The sequence below is a fragment of the Gorilla gorilla genome, chromosome 8, assembly GCF_029281585.2.
Source record: "Gorilla gorilla gorilla isolate KB3781 chromosome 8, NHGRI_mGorGor1-v2.1_pri, whole genome shotgun sequence".
In the NCBI taxonomy this organism is placed as follows: Eukaryota; Metazoa; Chordata; class Mammalia; order Primates; family Hominidae; genus Gorilla; species Gorilla gorilla.
Window position 1 is genome coordinate 80,422,552 of NC_073232.2, and position 11,003 is coordinate 80,433,554.

The 11,003-nt window shown below is 38.2% G+C and overlaps 1 pseudogene; it reads right to left on the reverse strand.

Annotated features, from left to right (window-relative positions):
• Positions 1–4,718: 4,718 nt before the first annotated feature.
• On the reverse strand, positions 4,719–6,785 carry LOC129525103 (polyadenylate-binding protein 1-A-like; annotated as a pseudogene).
• Positions 6,786–11,003: the final 4,218 nt, after the last annotated feature.

Consider the following 11,003-nt stretch of genomic DNA (forward strand, 5'->3'; position numbering starts at 1 on the left):
AGCCTCTTCCGCCATTCTCTGCTGCTAAAATAAAATTGGCTAAGGTTCAGCTTCCTCTTATTCCTTAGTTTCGAGTTACTGATAAAAGCTAGACTGGAAAAATAGAAGCTATTAGGAGAGGAAATAAATAATTTAGTTTACAAATGTAAGATCAGCTTGGCAATTGGATTTCTTTAAAGAAATAGTATTAAATCTCAGTCACTAGGAGGAAATCATTTATCATCTAATAAAAGTCCTCACATAATAAGGTTGTCATAAGAATTAAATGAATTGATAAGTGGAAAGCTTTAAGAATGATACCTGACATATGATGAATGCCATATAACTATAAAACTATTATTTCTAGTTTCACCATTATCATCATCATCTCTTAAAAGTCAGTGGGTTTGGTTTTTGTTTTTGTTTTTTCTGTTGGTGGTTTTTTTATGTTCAAATCCTCTTCTAAACTGTGAGATTATTTCAAGGTGGTTTTCTGCATGATTATTTTTTTCTCCCTAGCATCCTCCAGCACACTGGATCATGTTCAGTACATTAAAAGTTATGATATAAAAATAATACCATTTTAAATTATTGATTTAGGATATAGAAATTGATCTTAAATTGAGGGGTTCTTTTGCCATAATGTTCCATATCAGAGGTAATGTTTCTACCATTATGTAGTTACTTTGCAACTCCATAGAAAATACGTTATATATTGGTATTTAATTCCCCCAAATTTTAAGGCAATTTCATGCCTAGTTATTAAACACAAGGGAAGAGAGTTACAAGAAATTTGCCTTATGTTATTAAAAATAATGTGGTAGAAGGCAACTAGGGAAAAATCTTGTGACCCAGTAGTCATTTTAAAACAAAAACTTCAAAGGAACTCATTCTCTGACCTGGCAGGGGATGAGGAGTGAAGGAGAAAGAAACTTACTACTATCTGAATACCTACTCTGTGCCAGGTATTCTTCACATTCTCATATTTAATTTTCACAACGTCCAGTAAGATAAGTATTTTGTTCTTCGTTTTACACGTAAGTAAGTAGAAGTTTAGAGAGTGTGAGTCATTTGTACAAGGTCACTAGCCTGGTTGCAGCAAAAATAGAATTCAAACCCAGTTTGCTAGATTCCAAGCCTGCTGTCAGTTCTGCTATAACCGAGTGCCCCCTGAATAAGGAGAACAATGAGAAGAAGGGCAACAAATCCTAGAGAACCATAAGAAAACTTAATATTTTATTTTTTCTTCTTGTAGTCAAAAACCACTGGTACACGATAAAGGCAACTAAGCAAAACTGGTTTCGTTAGAACTCCTGGTGTTATGAGGGCAACACTCAAAAGAGATATTTGAATAGAGGAACACTGAGAGGACAAGAGTGCAAAATCAGCCCAAAAATGTTTGCATGCTGATTTGTCACTATTTTACTCTTCCTCCACATATATTTGCTAGGAAGAACGTGGAACTGATGAGTAACTTATGAAAATTACTGAGTACTTTTTTTTTCTAATAGTCTAGTACTAGATTTTGTTTATTTCAACAGAGCCATTTACATTATATATTAAATCAGTTTAATATTTTTCCTTATGCCCCATTTTTACCCCTAAATGTAGGCTGTGTCAGGTCCTCTGGCTCTAGAAACAGCAAGAGTCTCCACACCCCACTTGGAACCATATGCGAAGGATGTGATGACAGTAGCATTTTTAGCCATCTCGATCGCAGCTCCAAATGGAGCTCTACTTATGGGCATTCCGGGGCCTAAAATGCTTACACGCCATTATGATCCAAGCAAAATAAAACTGCAATTGTCAACATTAGAACATCATTAAAAAGTTTACCTGTCATCATCTGCCTGCTTCTTTTAATGAATTATTTCACATGACAGAAGAATTTTAAAGTAGAAATATGTAGAGACTGTACAGAAAATCCAGGATTTAGTAAACATGTGATTTCAGTACAGGGCTTTTCTTGGACTTTTTACTCCAAAGTTAATTTAATAAAAATAATATTAAATGGAATGCTCTCTTGGTATTTACATACTGTAAGAACAAATTAAATCTGTAAATACCCTAGGAAAGTTTAAGTAATCCCTAAGGCTGAATTTGATATCATAATACAAACTGAGCTTAATATAAAATTAAACAAACTTAATGGCAGAAATAAAAACTTTGAATATTGAACTTGGTAAGATAGCCTAAGTTTCCAAATACGAGGAGTAGAACTCCCCATGATGTCCAGTAATTCAGTTAAAAAGATCACTACAAAAAAAAAGGAGTAAAACACATCAACTTTAAATGGGTTAACTGAATAGATTTTAAATTCTGGTTTTGGTGACTACCTGAATAAATAATATGTTAAGTAATAGAACCAAGTTAGTCTTTCCTTATTTCTGCCATGCCCTTAAAATGAAAGTCTGGTTTAGCAGTTTTTAGATGAAACACTATCTATATATTTATTTATAGAAATAAAATTAAATCACAAATGGAAGTAAACTATATTTTTTTCAATTAGTGTTTTAAAATCTAGGCATAAAAGGCAGCCTCCAAAAATGAAAGATTTGGAGACTACTGTCATGTGGCAGTTTCTTCTCCTTAGTAATATAGAATTACCTTTTAATTCTGGCTGATTAAATCTGCCATGTTAATGTAGAACCCATCACAAGCAAAGTGAGTTTTAATTAACTTCAAGACTCTTTATTTTAAAGTTATAAGAGTCATATAAACACTTCTAAAATGGCCTTATTGAAAGGCATTTTAGAAATTGTTTAGACTTCCTTGGCAAAAGCTCAATGCAAGGACTGAATATTAATTTCATTCCTCTTTTTCCTCTTCTCCACAAGCAAGATATTAAAATACCACAGAATATGAAATTTACACATAAATTTGCCAAGTGAAGCAATTGAAATTTAAGGCAATCAAAACTATGTGTTATTCCTATTAAGACTAAGGGCTTTTATAGAATATATCACCGAAACTGCCAAAAGTTCTAAAACCGTCTGGAAAATAACTCTTAGAAAATACACTCTGGGAGAATAACTCTGGGAAAAGATAAAATAGCTACTGTTTTAGTGACGTTTTCTCTTTATAGTTTTACAACAAAGTACAGACTCCATTTTCAAATATTGTAATTCTAGTACTCAAATTCTAAAAATTTAAACTGTGCCAGTCTTTTGACTACTATTTAAATCATGAGGACATCTCATTGTCACTTATAAAAAAATAAAAATATAGGCAGGCTGTTGTGGCTCTTGCCTGTAATCCCATCACTTTGGGAGGCCAATGCGGGCAGATCACGAGGTCAGGAGTTCGAGACCAACCTGACCAACATAGTGAAACCCCGTCTCTACTAAAAATACAAAAATTTGTCAGGTGTGGTAGCACGCACCTGTAATCCCAGCTACTTAGAAGGCTGAGGCAGGAGAATAGCTTGAACCCAGGAGGCAGAGGTTGCAGTGAGCTGAGATCGCACCACTGGACTCCAGCCTGGGAGACAGAGCAAGACTCTGTCTCAAAAAAAAAATAATAAAATATATGTATACATATATATATATATATTTTTACAAGATAGTATTTTACATTCACAAGAGGATTAGATTTCAAAGTAGAAAGTTTATTTTAATAAAAGAGAGATAAGAAATAATTTTCAAAATGAGGAATTGTGTTTTTGATTAGGAGGAAAGTTGTTGTACCTATTCTTTTTATTCTTTATTTGTTGAACTTTCTCTAAGTGTATGTGATATATGTTTATTATACTGAAATAGTCGCCATTTTAAGGTAGTGTGGCAGATGTTGTTATTTATTTGAAATTTTAAGTTTTTTATTTATAAAATGTTTTCATAAAAATTTATTAATATAATTAAAAAATTACAACCAGTTAACCATGTGTATGATATTAGTGTTTATAGTGTTTAAACAAATAAGGCTGGGCACAGTGGCTCACACCATCCCAGCACTTTAGGAGGCCAAGGCGGGTGGATCAGGAGGTCAGGAGAAGGAGACCATCCTGGCTAACATGGTGAAACCCGGTCTTTACTAAAAATACAAAAAACTAGCCAGGCATGGTGGCAGGTGCTTGTAGTCCCAGCTACTCAGGAGGCTGAGGCAGGAGAATCACTTGAACCTGGGAGGCAGAGGTTGCAGTGAGCCAAGATCATGCCACTGCACTCCAGCCTGGGTGACAGAGCGAGACTCCATCTCAAAAAAATAAATAAAATAAAATAAAATAAAATAAAATAAAATAAAATAAAATAACAAATAAATACAACATTGTTGTTTCTTATAAACTTTTTTGTATCTTTGCCTATTTTTTTCACTGTTTAAGAAATTTTTATTAAAGCAAAATTTTATAATCCAAATTACCTCTCCTTGCTCAGTTATCAATTCTGTTACTTAAAACAGAAGTGACATTCTTAGCTATTCCACACTAATGAATTACAAAATTAAAGGAATGCTTTAAATTTTTATATTTTGCTGAAAATTATTTATCACAGAGTCTGAAAAGCATTACAGTGTTTTTATATTTTATTATTTTGGGAGGAATTTTTCTTTTCAAATCAATAAGTAATCTAGGACTATCATTGCATTTGTTAGATCTGACATTTGCTTGGTATGTAAAGTTCAAAGTTTCCTCTTTAAATTTATTTTATACTTTACAAATTTTTTCCATAGTATTTAAGGTTTTTGATATTGAGATATTTTTCTTCAGTGATGCTCAAGTTTCTTTCTGTGGTCCCTGATCAGTTTTAAACAATTGGAACACCAGTGGCACCATTAACTGCTTTCTGGGCAGCCTCTTTAGCTTGGTGCTCTTGTAGTACAGCTATACCTTTGTCAACCTTAGTATAGAGAGGATCTGGAGATTCAAGCATATGAAGGAGTTCTAAATTATCAATCTCCAACAACATGCCAATGATTTTACCAGCACGACTAGGGCATGGCTTGAAGAAGAGGAAACAGCCATTCACTCGTTTCCTTTTGCTTTTGAGGAGGAGCAGATGCCATCATGGAAGTCAAAGGTTCTTGACCTTCTACATGAACAGCAGGCTGCTGCATGGTAACCTGGGGCTGTGCATGAAAATATCATTGAGGATTGTGAGCTTCCATAGCATATTTATACTGTGAAATGGTACAAACAGCAGGAGTATCTGTAGTAGCAGTAGCGGCAACTGCAGGATGTGCTCCTATTGTCTGTGTCGATGTGTTACAACAGCTGTGTTGACATGACTCCTGGAAGCTGTGAAGAAGCTGGTCTCTTACTACTAAATGTAGTGAGCTAGGAGTGGCTTTGGCATATTTTTCAATGGATGAGGTCTGGCACCCTGAGCAATTTAGGGAGGATTTGATCTTAGTTGAGCAGTTTGGCTAGGAGAATACTTTGCAGCATGGCTCTCAGTCTGTGGGATAACTGCCATGAAGTCAATTGAAGAAGGTGCTGGCTGATAGGGACTGATTCCCAGGTTGAGCATAGTTTTTACACTTGCCATTCTTTGCACGTACTGTACTGGTTAATGAGCTGAGCCTGGTGCTCTTCATTGCTTTTCTTCCCATGGAGTTAACACTATATACAATGGCTCAGTGCCCACAATTCTACCATTCATTTCTGAAAGTGCTTTAGTTGCTTCCTCTGGAGAGGAGAAACATACACAAATCAAACCCTTTGTTGTGACAACCATCCTTCATAACCTTTGCATTGGTGATTGTACCAAGTGGAGAAAGTTCTTTCCAGAGACATTCATCAATACCATCAAGATTTTTTGCATAAATGTTAACACTTTCTTATCTGGTGATCCTATACTGCTTGATCTTTTCAAATTTGCACACAAGTTCCATCTGCCATTCTACTTCTTTCTGAGCTTGGCCAACATCAATTTGTTTTCCATTGAGCTTCTTTCTGTTCATCTCATCTGCGCATCTTTATGCCTTTCAAAGCTGACAAATCCAAAACCTTTGGGTTTTCCACTTTCCTTAACCACTACTATCACACTTAAGACAGATCCCAACTTGCCAAAGAGATCTTTAAGACACCTACCATCCATGTCTTCTCCAAAAATCTTCCTGTAAACATTGGTGAACTTTTTAACTCTGAGTTCTGCTTCTCATTGTTTACAAGACTTAATCCAACAAAGACTTTGCTATCATTTAGAAGCATCCATTTCATTTTTGAATAGATCTTTCAGCTGCTTCTGTGTCTCAAAATGTACAGTGCCATCACCCTTGAAACCGTTTTCACCACAAAGCACCTAATGTGAAAGTGATGGAGACAGGAGGCAGCAAAGGGTCCCCTGGTAAAACCTCACCTTCAAGACAAAAACAGCCTGAAGGCTGATAAACTGGACTGCAGGTCCTGGTTGAAGCCGCCCTTTCCTCACTGATTCTGAATAATGCCCACCTGCACACTGGGATTACGGGGTGGAGCCTCGGGAAGTTTGTGCAGTGTGCAGTGGAGAGGAGTCTGGCCTTTTCCCATGTAGTGACCTAGGATTTAATCTATGAGGCGGGAAACCCGCTAGCAGGACTCTTTCTCTCTTTACTAAGAGTTATTTTTCCTTTTTCCTTTCCACCCAATAAACTCCGTTCCCCCTCACCCTTCAAGTGTTTGCGTGCCTTTTCCTGGTGGTATGACAAGAACCTGGTTTTTTCTGCAACAAAAAGCTGTTACCAAAAGCAGACGTATCATGCAATGCTTTATAATCAATAGATTTGTCCAATTTTTTTATGAACATGTTGCCCACTCCATTTTTGCGGAGTGATGGATCACACCAAGACTACTTAGTGTGTATTGGCTAGTCTTTTATAACATCAAAATTCATGGGGTCTTAAGGACATTCCACATCCTGCATTTCCCAAGGAGCGCCGGTGATCTGGTTCCTGTAGCCCGGGATAGAGAGGACCAGCCAGCAGGCCTGGTCACGTGTGGTGCGAGGACAGGGGATGGCTGGGATGCTGGGCTCACCTCTGTACCTGTCTGCCGGTAGGGCCACCGGCTGCGACCTTTCCGTGAAAGGAGAGTAAGGGCTGGGGCGGAAGCCTGGGCCAGCGCAGAGAGACAAAATCACCTGGAATCTAAAATTACTCCATGGCTGAGGAACTGCGGCCTGCAGCGGGCTGGGACGAGGGTGGTGGTGTAGGGTCCAGCGTCCAGGCCTCGGGATCCTGTTCCTTCTTGAAGCTGCTTTGGAGCTGCGAGTGGGCGGGTGGGTCGCTCTCGGCTGCCTCACGGGCAATCTTATACAAGAAGAAAAGGAAAATGTCTCTGGCAGTGAAGACAAGGATTTTTTTGTAAAGTGTTTTGCAGGGGTGACGGGTGTTAAAACAGAAACCTTTTTTTTTTAAGTTTTTTTCATTGGAATTTTTTTTGGGGAATGGATTTTTCAAGATAATAAATATGTGCTGATCCTGGAGAACACACTCCACACTCTCGGCACTAACTGCTTGGGAGAAGGGACCCATTAATGTTTAATTGTACCTTCTCTTGTGGCCCCGTTTTTTCCCTTTTAATTATGAAACATTGGAGCCTACAGAAAGGTAGAAAAAATGGGCACCCACATAACCACCATCTAAATCCAATTAATTGTTAATATTTTGTCAAGTTTTCTTTATGTAATTTTTCTATTTGAATTAAAAGCAAATTATAGGCATCATGCTAATTTGCCTGTGTATACTTAAGCCTGCATATTCAAAAACTAAAGCCATTTTCTTGCATAACCACAATTCCCTTATCCTTTCACACCAAGTTATCAGTAATTCCTTACAATTATTCAACTCCCAAATATTTTCAAATATAAACAGTCATGCCCCATGTAACACATTTCAGTCAACTAGTCGACCATCTACACTGTGGTGGTCTCATAAGATTAAACTGGAACATATATAGAAACTTGATAAACAGTATATGGCCCTTGATATTGGCATTGCAGCTCAAGTAGAGGAAATGACTGATGCTCAGTAGTGGTGCTGGAACATTTGATTTTCCTTATAAAAAATAAATAAGTGAAAATATATAGGGCCGGATGTAGTGGTTCATGCCTGTAATCCCAGCGCTTTGGGAGGCCGAGGTGGGCAGATCATCTGAGGTCAGGAGTCTGAGACCAGCCTGGCCAACATGGTGAAACCCCGTCTCTACTGAAAATATAATTAGCCGGGTGCAGTTGCAGGTGCCTGTAATCCCAGCTACTCAGGAGGCCGAGGCACGAGAATTGCTTGAACCTGGGAGGCTGAGGTTGCAGTGAGCTGAGATCGCACCAGCACTCCAGCCTGGGTGACACGGTGAGACTCTGTCTCAAAAATATACGTATATATACCATCTAGGTTTGCATAATTACACCCTATGATTCACATTTTCTTAATTGTTTCCCAATTATAGCAATTTTTAAAAGCCAGGATCCAATCGAGAACTGGACACTACATTTTGTTTTTGTCTCTTATTTTGTAATCCAGTACATTTCTCCATACTTAATCCCTTGCTAAATGGCATAGACTTTTTTTTTTTTTTTTTTGAGACAGAGTCTTGCTTTGTCACCGGGCTGGAGTGCAGTGGCGTGATCTTGGCTCACTGCAACCTCTGCCTCCTGGGTTCAAGAGATACTCTTGCCTCACCCTCCTGAGTAGCTGGGATTACAGGCGCCTGCTACCACGGCCGGATAATTTTTTGTATTTTTACTAGAGACAGGGTTTCACCATGTTAGCCAGGATGGTCTCGATCTCCTGACCTCATGATCTACCCTCCTCAGCCTCCCAAAGTGCTGGGATTACAGGTGCAAGCCACCGTGCCCAGCCGGTATTGACATTTTAAAGGAACCATGCTAGTTGTCACGTAGAATATCTCACATTCTGGAATTGTGGGACTGTTCATGGTTTCATTTAGTTTGTTTGTCTATCCCCTCAATTTTCTGAAATTTGAAGTTAAATTTAAAGACTTGGTTACATTCAGGTTAAACTTTTTTGGCCAGAATCATTCAAAGGCGATGTCGTATACTTCCAACAGTGGCACATTACGAAGTTTATGTCTGGTTGTCCCACTGCCAGTGATGTTAATTTTCATTCCTAAATTAAGGTGGTGATTGCCAGATGTCTATATCGTAATGGCATATTTTCCTCTGTAATTGGCCAGTGATCTCTGAGATTATACCTTGGTACTACATGAACATTTATTCTTCATCAAATTTCTCAAAATTAGTAGACTTTGATTTTTAGAGCAATTTTAGGTTTACAGAAACCAATGAGCAGAAGGTACACAGAGTTCCCATGTAACACTACCTTCCTATCCCACTCTCCACCCAATCCTTACCTCTGTACACAATTTCCCCTATTATTAACACCATGTATTAATGTGGTATATTGGTTACAATTGATACATATTGATACATTACTATAACTGAGGTCCATAGTTTACATTAGCGTTCACTCTGTGTGTTGTAAAGTTCTGTGAATTTTGACAACTGTATAATGACAGATATCCACCAGTATCATACAGAATAGTTTCATCACCATAAAAGTCCTCTGTGTTCCACCTATGTATCCCTCTCTTACTTTCCTCAAATTGCTGAAAACCACTGATGTTTCTACATTATAGTATTGCCTTTTCCAGATTGTCATACACTTAGAACCATACAATATATAGCCTTCTCATGCTGGCTTCTTTTACTTAGCAATATACATTTAAGTCTTCTCCATGTCTTTTCTTAGCTTAATATCTGATTTCTTTTTAGTGCCATATAATATTCCCTTGTCTGGATGTACCACAGTTTGCATAGCCATTAACCTACTGAAGGATATCTTGGTTGTTTCCAAGTTTTGGCAGTTATGAATACAAATGTTATAAACAGCCATGCACAGGTTTTTAAGGTTTTAACAAACTCTCCCTGGCAGTTTCTGTTTTTCCTCACTTTTCAAGCCCATGGGCTATTTCCCAGTGCTGTTCGTTTTAATATTCTGCAGAGTACTTAAGCATTACAGAATATAGAAGCTGGAAGATACTTGGCAGTCATTTAGTCCCTCATGTTCTAGATGAGAAAACTGAAGCCCAGATACCTTATTATTTGTGCAGTCCCCCAATCTGAGTGTCAAATCCACCTCTCCCAGTTGTTTTCTGTTCAAATAACCCTGTGAACTTCAGATACCCTCACTGACCACGTCATCATTATTCACCAATAGTTCTCCAATAGATCCACTCTACATTAGCTCATTTCAAATGTTCTTTTCCTTTCATGCACATACCATACAGTACTTAAAATTCTGTTGACAACAATCAATATGAATTCAAACTAATTTCTTGCCCCAAGGATGTGACTTCTACTACACAGTTCCTTTTGGCCTGGGCAATTCCTAGGGCATGAACTTAGTCATGTGCCCTCAACAGACAGCACTCTAAGGAAGCTGGGGAATGAGGGTCTCCATTCTGCAGGGAGGCCTGGACTACACACCACAGAAGACACTACTCTGTCCATCCCTCGTGTCATTTGGATCCATGACTTCATATAACTTCTCTCCATCTAGGAATAGCTCCTCCAGGATTTTGGTTGGTTTCTTTTGCTGGGGAAACGTGAAACATTCATGGAGGGAACAATAGCTCCTTGGCTCTTCAACTGGTCTCTTATCAGTGATAAAAGTGATCATCTGCCTTTCCTACGATACAGGTACTATCAGGTTTACATTCTCACCCTCAGCTAGCACCTCCACTGGTCTAGGTCACTTACCTGGAGATAGGAGAGGAGGGTGTAGCAGCCATGGCTACTAGACTTGTCCTTTTAAATTGAGCAATCAAAATTTAGTAAGGGACTACTTAAACATCCCTTGGCTGCCAAACACATTCCTGTCTACTTCCGTTGTGTAACAGCATTGAATTGCAGAGATAAGAAGCAGAAATTTCCTAAGTGAATCCCTGGCAGTGACGGTAAATAGTGCTACCCTTTCTTCAATCCATGGTCCTCTTTCTATTAGCAACATGGGACCGTATAATGGTTACTGATCTAGGATATATGCTTGTATCCCATCCCTGCAGCTTCAAAGGGCTACTGGAGGCTGTTCCA